Raw genomic sequence first — 13165 nt, forward strand, 5'->3', positions numbered from 1 at the left:
GTTTTATTTTTTTATTTTGTCAATCCACTGCTGGACGAGGGCCTCGTTACACCCTGTGGGTCGTGGGGGGGTTTATACGACCGCACTTTCAGCACGCTGGTCAGTGCGGGTTGCTTAAGAGGTGGGGAATCTGAGACATGGGTCTCTATAAGTACAGCACAATACTAGATTTGAAGCTTTCGTGACTGCAAGGATCCATACTCTTTGGTTCTATTCGGTAAAGTCACGTAGGTAACAAAAATAAAACAACAAAAATCACGACGTTTCGGCCACAACACAAGCGGCCTTCATCAGGTGAAGGGACCAGACTGTCTCGAGGACAGGGCTGGAGTGAACACAGCCAAGCTCAGACCGCGATCTTTAAGCTGTGTGAGAGGAATCAAGGTGCCTTGACAAAGGAATTAGCATAAAAAAATAGCATTTAATTGGCGGACTTAGCATGATGAAAGGTGAACATGTGCAGGTCGGCGAGGGGGGGAGGTGTGAAAGGGAAGAAACGGGAAGCACGAAAGTTTGGGGTACCACTACTTGAAAAAATATACTGTACCATTGAAAATTAGTTTAATGTTTGGTTCGATTTAGAACATCTTTTCAATGGTTGCTTAATTTGAAACCATCTTCTCAGTTGAAATTATGTCTGTAAATCTGAATTGCCTCGTGAACAAATCTCTGATAAAAACCCGTGGGATTGCAATAGTGGTTGGGTTTGCAATAGTGGTTGTATTTTTCTCCGCTGGCCTCTTGCTGACCACCACTTGGCAGAGGCCTGCAGCTGCCTATCACATCCTGGCATGCATAGTGAGTGGGTCACCTATCCTCGCACTACCCAGGCTCAACCCCGCAACATCCGAGCTCTGATTTAAATCTGTCGCATTGCCGGCGATTAATCCATCGACACGTACGAAGTGTACACTATTACTGGTAGGAACCTCCTGGTTACACCACCAGCCCACAGGGGATTATTGTGTCCATCCGTCGTGCATCCAAACAATGGGAGGGTTGGGGCTGGGTGGAGAGGGGAGGGTGGGGAGGGGCTGGGTGGGGAGGGTGGGGCTGAGTGGGGGATGGGCGGGGTGGGGCTGAGTGGGGAGGGGATGGTCACCCCGTGGTGCCCTTATAAAACTCAACGTTTAACCTACTCATGCCGGCTTGTGCCCGCCCTCACAGTCGGGCATATTTGCGGACTACACCACGCCGCCGTTGACCCTGGCCATTGACCGAGCAACGCAACGTTCCTACCAGCTCCCTCCGCAGGATTGTGTTATCCTGTTGCATGCTTACCCCTTCCTTGCGTTGTCTTTTATTGAAGACCGCTCGCCCAAAAGGTTTATTCCGCTGACCGGCGATCGCGTTGCGTTCGTCGAAGTTCAAACTTATCGTAGGCAGCGCCCCTCGCTCTCGAATTCGCATGCTGTCTGTTTATTTTACATTATGGACAGCGTCATTCCCGCTCGTCACTGCGGGTCAAGCGGGCGAGGCCGCTTTTGAAGCTTCAAAATAGAAGGGCACAACAACAACAACAAAAAGCAACGACTGCTGTTGCTTACCGTGCCACGTCCCTCGTAACCCCCCAACCCCCCTCCACGCGCCACATGTCACCACTCTTCTCTTGCACTGCGTGGACACGCGTTGTGCATTCGACTGTCATTTACGCACCACGAGGACAGAGGCGGCCTCGACACACGGTTGCGACGTTGGACAGCGCTTCCTTGCTACCCATCTTGTGGTTTTGTTTTTCAGTTTGCTTTCTTTTGTGACGTTGTTGACGTTGTTGTTGGTTTGTTTGTTTGTTTGCTGCTGGGGTGAAAAGAGGGGCGCGGTGGTGAGCGTCTCGTGCATTGTGAACCCAGCAGGCATGATTTTAATTCGCAGCCGCAGCTGACATCAGTGGTGAGTGATACATCTTTGCCTGATCGTGGGCTCTCTTCTGATCCACCATACCGGCACTGACCAGCGTGGCGAAGCATGGTCAAACAAAAACCCTCATGACCAATACGGCATGGGGCAGGTTTCTTCATTCAGCGATGGATTGACAGAGGTATATAAATTGTATATTATTATTATATTTTCATTTTGGTAGCTTATTACAGCATCCGATGTGATACTTAACAAGGCGTTTGCGTGTTCTCCCCCTGGTTGCGTGGATTTTTCTCCGGGTCCTTTGGGTTTTCTCTCCACATTTAGAACCAACGTGCGTTTAAAGTATTTGGCTGCTTTACATTTCCACGTGATAAGCCACTTCGTTGAGCTATCATTTTGTGACCAGGTCGCTTCTGAAAAAGAGCTACATAGCTCCTGTGGGCCTTACCTGTTACAAAAAAAAATTGCTTATCTTAGTTTTAAAATATGTATTCACTCAACACATTGAAAGCATTATCACGATTACAAAAATAAACTGGCATCGGTGGATATGTATTTGTCTGCTTTTGCGCTCGCGTGTCTTCTCTTGAATACGTACGCTTAGTGTCCGCTTGGTGTTCCTCCCTGGCCTGTACGGGTCCTGCCTTCAATGTCCCTTTCCCTTCGCCAGCCCCCTGCATTACCTCCCCCCAGCACCCCTCCCGCCCCCCGCTCGGTGCTTGATGCAGCGTGGAAAAATCGGTGATTGAAGGGGAGCCACCGCCGCTCCATAAGAAAAAAAATAATCTGTCGCGTAGCGCTCCGGCATGCAAAGTTCCACCGACGCGATTCGCAGCCGGCATGGGGAAAAAAGCACGATCAGCCACGCGGTCTATAGGGATGGGGACGTGCAGTGCCGGATTATCTGAGAAGCAAAATTGCTACATATGTACAGTGAGGGAAAAAAGTATTTGATCCCCTGCTGATTTTATACGTTTGCCCACTGACAAAGAAATGATCAGTCTGTAATTTTAATGGTAGGTTTATTTGAACAGTGAGAGACAGAATAACAACAACAAAAATCCAGAAAAACGCATGTCAAAAATTTAATAAATTGATTTTCATTTTAATGAGGGAAATAAGTATTTGACCACTCTGCAAAACGTGACTTAGTACTTGGTGGCAAAACCCTTGTTGGCAATCCCAGAGGTCAGACGTTTCTTGTAGTTGGCCACCAGGTTTACACACATCTCAGGAGGGATTTTGTCCCACTCCTCTTTGCAGATCTTCTCCAAGTCATTAAGGTTTCGAGGCTGACGTTTGGCAACTCGAACCTTCAGCTCCCTCCACAGATTTTCTATGGGATTAAGGTCTGGAGACTGGCTAGACCACTCCAGGACCTTAATGTGCTTCTTCTTGAGCCACTCCTTTGTTGCCTTGGCCGTGTGTTTTGGGTCATTATCATACTGGAATACCCATCCACGACCAATTTTCAATGCCCTGGCTGAGGGAAGGAGGTTCTCACCCAAGATTTGACGGTACATGGCCCCGTCCATCGTCCCTTTAATGCGGTGAAGTTGTCCTGTCCCCTTAGCAGAAAAACACCCCCAAAGCATAATGTTTCCACCTCCATGTTTGACGGTGGGGATGGTGTTCTTGGGGTCATTGGCAGCATTCCTCCTCCTCCAAACACGGCGAGTTGAGTTGATGCCAAAGAGCTTAATTTTGGTCTCATCTGACCACAACACTTTCACCCAGTTGTCCTCTGAATCATTCAGATGTTCATTGGCAAACTTCAGACGGGCATGTATATGTGCTTTCTTGAGCAGGCGCTGCAGGATTTCAGTCCTTCACGGCGTAGTCTGTTACCAATTGTTTTTTTGGTGACTATGGTCCCAGCTGCCTTGAGATCATTGACAAGATCCTCTCGTGTAGTTCTGGGCTGATTCATCACCGTTCTCTTGATCATTGCAACTCCACGAGGTGAGATCTTGCATGGAGCCCCAGGCCGAGGGAGATTGACAGTTATTTTATTATTCGCACCAACTGTTGTCACCTTCTCACCAAGCTGCTTTGCAATGGTCTTGTAGCCCATTCCAGCCTTGTGTAGGTCTACAATCTTGTCCCTAACATCCTTGGAGAGCTCTTTGGTCTTGGCCATGGTGGAGAGTTTGGAATCTCATTGATTGATTGCTTCTGTGGACAGGTGTCTTAAAAATAGGTAACAAGCTGAGATTAGGAGCACTCCCTTTAAGAGTGTGCTCCTAATCTCAGCTCGTTACTTGTATAAAAGACACCTGGGAGCCAGAAATCTTTATGATTGAGAGGGGGTCAAATACTTATTTCCCTCATTAAAATGCAAGTCAATTTATAACATTTTTGACATGCGTTTTTTCTGGATTTTGTTGTTGTTATTCTGTCTTTCACTGTTCAAATAAACCTACCATTAAAATTATAGACTGATCATTTCTTTGTCAGTTGGCAAACGTACAAAATCAGCAGCGGATCAAATACTTTTTTCCCTCACTGTCGCTACGGGCCCCGCACTTTCAAGGGCCCCGCGCTAAATGCTTTCAAGCTATCAATTCCGTTTCAGTGATTCTACACTTGCTCTATTACTATAGTATTATACCGCCTTCAACTTTTATGAACGACTGGGTGTTTAAGGTTAGGGATTTGTCGTATTATCTGGCTGTATAGCAAATGAAAAAATACAGTAACTTTACTATGCAAGTTCAAAATTCGTCTTTTAATATTTACGTTTTTTTTTTAAAATTTAGGGCCCCTTAATAACATCATGCTACAGGCCCCGCACTAGCTTCATCTGGCACTGGGGGTGCGCAATGTTTACTCGCGCCAATTCCAACTTTCGTCATTATTTTTGGGAGCAGAGGCAGCAGCAGTGAAAGATGAGAATGGAGCTTGGTGGGGGGGGGGGGTGTGACCAAAGTTTTCAGTTGTGCTGGATTACGTCCCTGCCTGCGCCGGGTGCAATATCGCTTGAATTTAAACAAAACAAAGTTTGTTCATAAATAAGATTGGAGGGGAGTCCTCATTACATTTGAGGGTGGGGGCTGAGGGGAGGCGGTTGCGCAGTGGATAGCGTACAGGCCCCAAACAGCTCAACACGCCAAGCAGCCAGCAACAAACAGCACCGTTGAGTACTAAAATGGATGAGTTATTCCCGGCCACGACTAACATCAGTGGTGAGTGATATCTGACCTGGTCATGAATCAACCCCCGCCACATCCCCTCCTTCACCAACCTTCGGCTAAGTATGGTCAAACAACCCTCATGAGTTACGCAATATCGTTTTTTTCATCAATGAACTTGATAAATGGGTGTAAATCAATATCATAATTAGTTTTTTTGTAAGGCTTGAAGAAACTTGACCTTCGTTTCAACTTCGTTTTAAATGCAGTTCTGGGAGTTCCCACGATTGCACACACCAAAGGACGTTGTATCCCGAGGGCTGTAAATTATAATTGTGATGAGTGTATAATTATTTTTTTAGAATACAGCTCACAATGGTCGAAAGCCACGTGGGAATGACGCGCGGTGACGTAGCGGTTAGCGCGCTACGCTACGACCCGGCGACCCCAGTTCGATTCCCGCTCAGTCAACACCGGTGACGATTATCTGAACCGGTCCTGGGCCTCCCCCCTAGGTCGACTCGGACTCCAATGAGTACCGGATGCTGTGTGTAAACATCGCCACTAGGGAGACAAAGGTGGCCGGTGTGGTGCTGGCCACCCACCAGCTCGTGTACAATGAAAGTCTCCCTATTAGTTCACTAGCTGCATTTACCCTAACAGCCTACAAAGGTTAAATGGGGGGGAATATTGCCTTGTGTATATATATATACACAATCTCGCATTTTGTGTGCGTGGGAGAGAGTAAGTCTGTGGGGGACAAGTGGAAGTCTTTGTTGTGTTTTTTTTTACTTTTTTTGTAAACCCAAAAAAAGCAGAGACTTCCTGTGCTTCTCATGTGGCCAAACTGCAGGAGGGCAATACTCGGCATGTCGACAATAAGCCGACACACACACACAGCAATAAGTCACAGTCACCGAATATCAACCACGAAAGTAACAAACCACCACCAATCATTGCCACCAATCGTGAGCTTATGCCTCCCTCGGTCGATAACGTTGCCTTGGCTGCTGTGGTATTAAACCCGGGCCCCCAAGCCTTCCTGTTCCATTCCTCAGCTCATTGCTCACACGAGCAAATCCACTAACACCCCCCCACCTCCCACCCTGTGCTGGAGTCGGGCACAAGGCAGCCCTCGCACTCCCCGTCTGTGCCTTGGGCCATCCGGACGTCAGATTATTCCAGCTCTGGGCCATGTTATCCCCCCCCCCCCAAAGGAGTTTCGGTGTTAGTGAAAAGGGAGAGAAGGGGAAAACGGAGTAGTCCCCCTGGTGAATTGGTGAGCGATGTGGTGGGTTGTGTGTGCGGGGCAGATTGTAATCATCCCGTTTTTTTTCTCCCCATTGAAGAGTGGGGACAACGGGTGGGTGGGTGGCAGTGGGGACGGTGGGTGGCAGTGGGGACAACGGGTTGGTGGGTGGGTGGGAGTGGGGACAAACGGGTGGGTGGATGGGTGGGTGGGTGTGGGGATAATTTTTTTTGAAAAATGGGAGAGAAGGGAAAAACGGAGGCGTAGTCCCCCTGGTGAATTGGTGAGCGAGGTGGTGGGTTGTGTTGTGTACTGTGCGCGGGGCGGATTGTATTCATCCTATTTCCCCCCCCCCCCATTAAGGAGTGGGGATATCGGCTGGGTGGATGTGGGTAGGGAGAGGATCCTGGGGCTGTTTTTCGCCCTTGGGTGTGAATGCCGCCACAATGGAGCCGAGGGTACGGGGCTTGACCCCTTGTGCACCCCGCTGTTTATTCCTGGTGTTTGACCTCAGAGGGAGAGGCAAGCGCCGAGTTTCAAAAATCTAATTTATTTGTACGCGTGCCAAATTACAAACAGCAAAAATAACTAAATCCTCTAAATTATATACGTGGCCAATTTTCAATCATTACCGGCTCGGTCACGAAGTCTTAATTCAGAACACGCGCACGCATCAGATGCCCCCTAATGCCATTTCCGTAATTTCAAATTGGTCATTAACTTGTGAGGGTGCCTCTGCAATTGGATAGAAAGCGAATTAGGAGAGAATGGGCTGCAGGGATGCACCTGCAGCAGATCATTGCTCACTAGGGGAGCAGGCGGCAATTGGAAGATTTCTCATCATTAATCACAACTGCAATCATTCTACGGAACGTGTGGTGGGCGCACAAGTCAAATATATTTGGAAACATGCGTTTCGATTATTTTTCTGATATAAATTTCTAACATGATAGATTATTAGGTTGGTAGCTTATTACAGCATCCGATGTGACACTTAAGATGTAGTTTGCATGTTCTCTCGCTGGTTGTGTGGATTTTTCTCCGGGTCCTCCGGGTTTTCTCTCCACGCGTTTAGAGTATTTGGCTGCTATAAATGCCCACGTGATAAGCCACTTCGTTGAGCTATCTATCGTGGCCAGGTTACTTCTGAAAAAAAAACATAATAGCTCAGTGGGCTTTACCTGGTAAGATAAAACAATATATAGTTTCGTTTTGTTTGTATTTTTTTAAAGTGATTTGTTTACATTTCTTATACTTTGCACTCCTATCTTCTTTTTTTGTATTGTTGTTGTGACGTTCTGACCCCGTGCCCCTACTGGACATCTGTGAAAAAAAGAGCTTTACAGCTCATCAGAGTCCTCCAGTATGAATACATATTCTGATTGTGATATCGCCCTGCAGTCATACAGAGCGTTTGGCCAAGTGCTGTTTGCGAGCACCTATTAAGGCTGCCACGGTGCACGTGGTGGTCTGTTCAGCGCCACGCTCGACCGGCAACGTTTACACGCCGTACGAGGTGCCGTTTTTAGACCTAGGTCGACCTAGGGGAGGCCCAGGACCAGTTAAAATAATCGCCACCGATGTTAGCTGTCGCTGTTAATGTAGCTCTGCAACGCGCAGTGTGCTTAGCCACCGTGCCACCGCTCCTTCAAGCATTGTCCTCCGCAAAAAAAAAAAACAGCATTTCTCTCCAGCCGATCGCGTAAACCATCACTGCGGGCGGATTATACGCAGCTGTCCCATGCAGTGGTGAGTAGAGTAATCGTATCAATTGGTCAGGCCAATGTAGTTTACCGCCACGTCACCGCTACTCTGTACACGCGTGCACACATGCATGCGAGCACGCACACGCGTGCACCCGAATGCGCACGCACCCACCGTGAAAGCCACGCAGCTGTCAAGTGCCGCGTTTGTATGGAGGTCACGTGCCCCCCGTGAGCCAAGGAAGGCAGTAGGCCGAGAGAGCGGTAGGGTGGAGGCAGTGGCGATAATTTGTGACCTCGTGACCTTCACGTGACCTGATGGAACTGTTTTGCTCCACGATCCTTTAAACCCCGGAGCGTTGCTCCCTGCCGGATGTGAGCGCGTGCCGCTGGAGCGATTTTGATATCTTTCATGGTCCATGGTGAACCCCGTGATCTCCCCAGAATCAAAATTTGCAGATGTGGAATTCACGAATCGAACACAAAACATGCCTGACAACCGAGACCTCCGAAAGCCTCCCCCCCCCCTCGCAGCCAAAGTGTGGAAACAATTAAGGAACAGCATCGGAATGGACATTAAAAAAGAAGGAGGCTTTAGCCGCAGACGAAGAGGCGTCGTCCCCGAGGAGTGTGATCCTCGTCTCTTTGAAGGGCAACGCTCGGAGTGGTGGAGCTTTCTGCTCGCGACTTGTGGCGCCCGTCATCGTGGCCGACCCTAGGCGACAAAAATTGCTCATCATACCCCTCTCTCTCTCTCTCTCCACGGACGACACTGGTATGTGTAAGGATGCGTCAATTGATTGATAGAAATCAATTATTATGTATTTTATCCGTGACCCCAATTACCAGGGCTGGATTCAGATTTTGTAGGCCCCTGAGCTACAGGTACAGTGAGGCCCCCAGTAATGTTTTCAAAAAGGAAAACCATTTTTGTGATTTGAAGCTTTCGTGACTGCAGGAAAACAAAGTTAAAGAAAAATAAAATGTAATTTTACAAGGCTAACAACAAATAAAATTAAGCAATCACAAATTAAATAAGTTTTCGCTTCATCTCTGGAGGCCCCTCCAGCTGGCTGAGGCCCCTGGGCTCCAGCCCCTAAAGGCCCCCACGCCTTAATCCGGCCCTGACCATTACCCTCGATTCTTATCGTCCGTGAGAGTCAGAATCAGAATCTTTATTTATCCTGGAGAAATCCAATGAGCTATGGAGCTCTTTTTGTCCACAGCTGTCCAGAGTTGTAGGGTCTGCACAATATCGTATTATCCACAGCCCCATCCCCTCCGTAGTATGTGCGGTTATCATCGGTATTTCTCATCCTGCTTTGTGGAACCGATTCCTGTTACGCGCGATTTATCCACGATGTCTTTTACCTATCATCTACATACAGCCGCTTGTTAAGGCGTTGTACAGAAACAACGTGCATTTTTATTTAGTCCAAGGAGAGGCAGTCGGTCAAGGGCAGAGGGAAAACAATGAGGACAATACACTGAATCAGCTGGGGGGGGGGGGGAATAATCCACGTCTCACGAGCACGTGAGATGTTTTTTTGTTCAGCCAAGCTTTGTGTCTTGCCAAGCGCATCGCCCTGGGGTGTCCTGAGAGCATCTCGTCCACGTTGCTTGTGAATTACAGAGCGAGGAGTCTCAAAAAGTCTTGTAACCTCCCGAAGGCAGCTTCGGGGGAGAAAACACGAGGCCTGCGACAGGTCGAGTGGTGAGCCGCAGGCAATTGCTGTCGGCCGTCCTTCCCGGCGGATGGCCGCAAACTTTCAATCGTCGCTGTCGTGACCTTTAATTGGTTGGAAGACAAAAAAAATGCCCTCTCGAAGCGTGTGGCTCTTGGCCAGTTTTAGCCCCTCGGTTGTTTCTTCGGGTTTAGGCCACGTGCTGCCTGACGTTTCACTCCACGTACTGGGGAGCATCTTGGAAAACTGAACTTCTTCTTTCGTATGACATGCGGGTCAGTGAGGGGGGGGGGGAGAAGCAAGCAACAGTTTGTATAGATGTCATAGTTCAGTGTTCGTCAATACAAGGGCCACGGGCTACTGGCGGCCGCTGGTGGCCTTTAGTACAGCCCCTAATATGCGGCCCCCAACAATACACACAAGTGAGAATACCCCCCCCATCGTCATCGTCGTGCTGCTACAGTATATGTATTCTTGTAGTGGTATTCCAAACTCCCAGGGTGGTGTATTATCATCTTGTGCTAATTCCAAGCTTTGTCAGTGGTGTGTTTCATGCTAATTTCCTTTGTCAGGGCGTTTGCTGTTTGGCCCCTCACAGCTTAAAGGGAAGCGACCAGCGCTTGGCTTTCTTCACTCCAACGCTGTCCGCTGGACAGGTTGGTCCCTTCACCTGATGAAGGCCGCTTGTGTTGTGGCCGAAACGTCGTGATTTTTGTTGTTTTAAATTCTTACCATCGTGCTGCTGTCAAACCCTCAGTGGTTTCAAATGTGTGTCGGCCCTCACCACTGACGATGTCTTATCGGCGAAAGTGCCCTCCCTTCCCCACCCCTGAAATTTAGCGAAGAATGTTGACATCCTAATTGAACGTTAAGGTCCTTCAAACCAATCCAAGGTGGCGTTAGACGCCGTACGGATTGCAGCGATACCGCCCGGGTGTGTGCGCGTGGGTGGCTCACTCGCCGGGGATGCGTGCGATGGTTTTGGGGCTTTAGCACAGTCGCGATTTTGGCGATTTTTTGTTTTAATAGAAACTGAACCAAGCAGCTCACTTTGTCTCTCTCAATACCTTGCCATTGGCGACCACATCGAAGAGCCCTACGGCACAATCGCGAAAGCCTACGCAGCAATCCTATGCAGCCTTTGTTTTGAGCAGCAACCGGATTGTAATGCCAGCTTCATTCCTTGTCGTTTTCAAAATTTGAAACGCATCAGAAAGCCTCGAGCGGAAATGCGTCGCTGTACCTTCGCCACAGCTGCTGAGTGAGCAATCGTCACGTCGTCGCGTCACGTAAGGTGTGGTGTGTACGTGTGTGTACGTGTTTTTGTTTTAAGCGAGAGGCTTGAGGATGTATGTGTGTGTTGGTGGCACAGTGGAGGGCAACGCGGGGTGACTCGCCCGCCGGCTGTGGCCGTGTGGTACTGGGTTTCTTCGGCTCGTTGCAGAGGCTCGCGGTTCAAGTCCGGTGGCCGCCCTGGTTAATGCTGCGGGTGTAACGGCCAGACAATACGCGCCGTCCCATTAACGATTCCATGATTTCACGCGGTATACGAAGTAGGCCACGCATGCAACGTTGCAGCCTAAATTTGTGCGAAAATTGGAAATTGACCAGCACATTACTCAATTGGGTAACGGCTACATGGAAACATTGCCGCCAAGTGGCGGAGACGTTATAGCACTTCTTGGTGAATTGTGGTTGTTTTGTGTTGCGGTTCCTACCTGGAAAAAAAAAGTTCCAGGCTGGAACTAATACATTGTAACCGCTTTAGAACTCTCCGTGCTGTTAATTATGATTTTTTTTTAAAGGCCTCACCGAAGCATTTATTTGTTTTACTTCATAGCACGATTGTTGATTTTCACATTTTTCTCGATGAAGGCCATGGACGTTGTTTGACCATGGACGTTGTTTGACCATACATCACCACGCTGGTCAGTGCAGGTTGAAGGTGGGGGGGGGGGGGGAAGGGGGGGGGTCTAAGATTAGTTCAGATATCACGTGCCATTCATATTATCCGCGGCCAGGAATATAATGTCGGTTGCTAGGCGCACAGTGCAGCTTGCTCACCACTTATCTCTAAAAATACCATCGTGCAGTGTCATAGCGTTGCGGTCCGTACAGAGTGCTATGAACCTGATGACCTGAGTTTGATTGATGAAATTGGGGGGAGGGGGGGGGGACCAGTACCCGTTCAGATGTCACTCGCCACTCAGGTCGAAACTCAGGTCGCCGGATTCGTCGCTCGCAAGAAGCACGTCCACCGCCACCCCCAGCTACACCAAAGTCGCTGCCATTTACATACATTCATCATCTGCGTTTGTTTTCCTACCTTTGATTTTCTTTCGAGAGATTTCGTTTTTTTTGTTTTCGTCGCTAATAGTGCAAACTCGAAAGAGTAAAATAAATCCGTGAAAGTGCAGACCTGCGGTAGAGGGGTGAGGGGGGGGGGGCGTGCGTGCGTGCGATCACACGCTCCCTGCCGATGCTATCAATGCCGCGTATCCACATCGGTGCGAGACGGGGCTGGGGGTGGGGGGGGAGTGGGGGGGGGGGTGGATTATTTTTTCTCGCCGAATTTGCATGCGACCCGGGCGCCCGGGCTATCGGAGGGCTTCTCGCGACGAAGAAAGCGATCCGGTGGTGGCGCTTCGATTGTCGTGGCCGTGCGACGAGAAAAAGAAACGGGGAGGAGCAAAAACAAATAATTAATTAATGCCGATAATTACAAATAAATAAACCCCCAATTGTCGAAATAAATCCCAATTGCAGCGGCCGGATCAAGCGATCAGTGAGGCCGCTCTGAATCCTCCTTGATGCTGAGAGGCGTGGCGGTAGGCGCGCATTGCTAGAGATTCTGCCGTTTGTTGCACTTGCTGTGACATTCATTTGTGTGTGTGTGTGTGCGTGCAATGCTGCTATTGAATTGTACGTGACTATTTGTGGATGTAATATCTGTACGTACGCGTTTATATTCGTGCTAATGTTTAACATAGGTTTACGATGTTATAAATTCGTGCGTACTGTGTGCATACGTGTGTGTGTGTGTGTATATATTGTGGTGGATGTGTGTGTACAGTGAGGGAAAAAAGTATTTGATCCCCTGCTGATTTTGTAAGTTTGCCCATTGACAAAGAAATCATCAGTCTATAATTTTAATGGTAGGTTTTTTTGAACAGTGAGAGACAGAATAACAACAACAAAAAATCCAGTAACACGCATGTTAAAAATGTTATAAATTGATTTGCATTTTAATGAGGGAAATAAGTATTTGAACCCCTCTCAATCAGAAAGATTTCTAGCTCCCAGGTGTATTTTATACAGGTAAAGAGCTGAGATTAGGATCACTCTCTTAAAAGGAGTGCTCCTAATCTCAGCATGTTACCTGTATAAAAGACAACCGGTCCACAAAAGCAATCAATTGATCAGATTCCAAACTCTCCACCATGGCCAAGAACAAAGAGCTCTCCAATGATGTCAGGGACAAGATTGTAGACCTATACAAGGCTGGAATGGGCTACAAGACCATTGCCAAGCAGCTTG

At 48.4% G+C, this 13165-nt stretch overlaps 1 protein-coding gene and 1 long non-coding RNA gene across 3 annotated transcripts in view; both read left to right on the top strand.

Moving 5' to 3' along the window:
• The window catches only part of LOC116947493 (IQ motif and SEC7 domain-containing protein 1-like), a 220764-nt gene that overhangs the window by 22782 nt on the left and 184817 nt on the right, over positions 1 to 13165 (top strand). The gene's annotated exons all lie outside the window — the stretch shown is intronic.
• LOC116947494 (uncharacterized) overlaps positions 1 to 13165 on the top strand; it is a 123182-nt gene that overhangs the window by 22347 nt on the left and 87670 nt on the right. The gene's annotated exons all lie outside the window — the stretch shown is intronic.

Source organism: Petromyzon marinus, chromosome 30 (assembly GCF_048934315.1).
Source record: "Petromyzon marinus isolate PM22_M1 ecotype Great Lakes invasive population chromosome 30, UKy_Petmar_22M1.pri1.0, whole genome shotgun sequence".
NCBI lineage: Eukaryota > Metazoa > Chordata > Hyperoartia > Petromyzontiformes > Petromyzontidae > Petromyzon > Petromyzon marinus.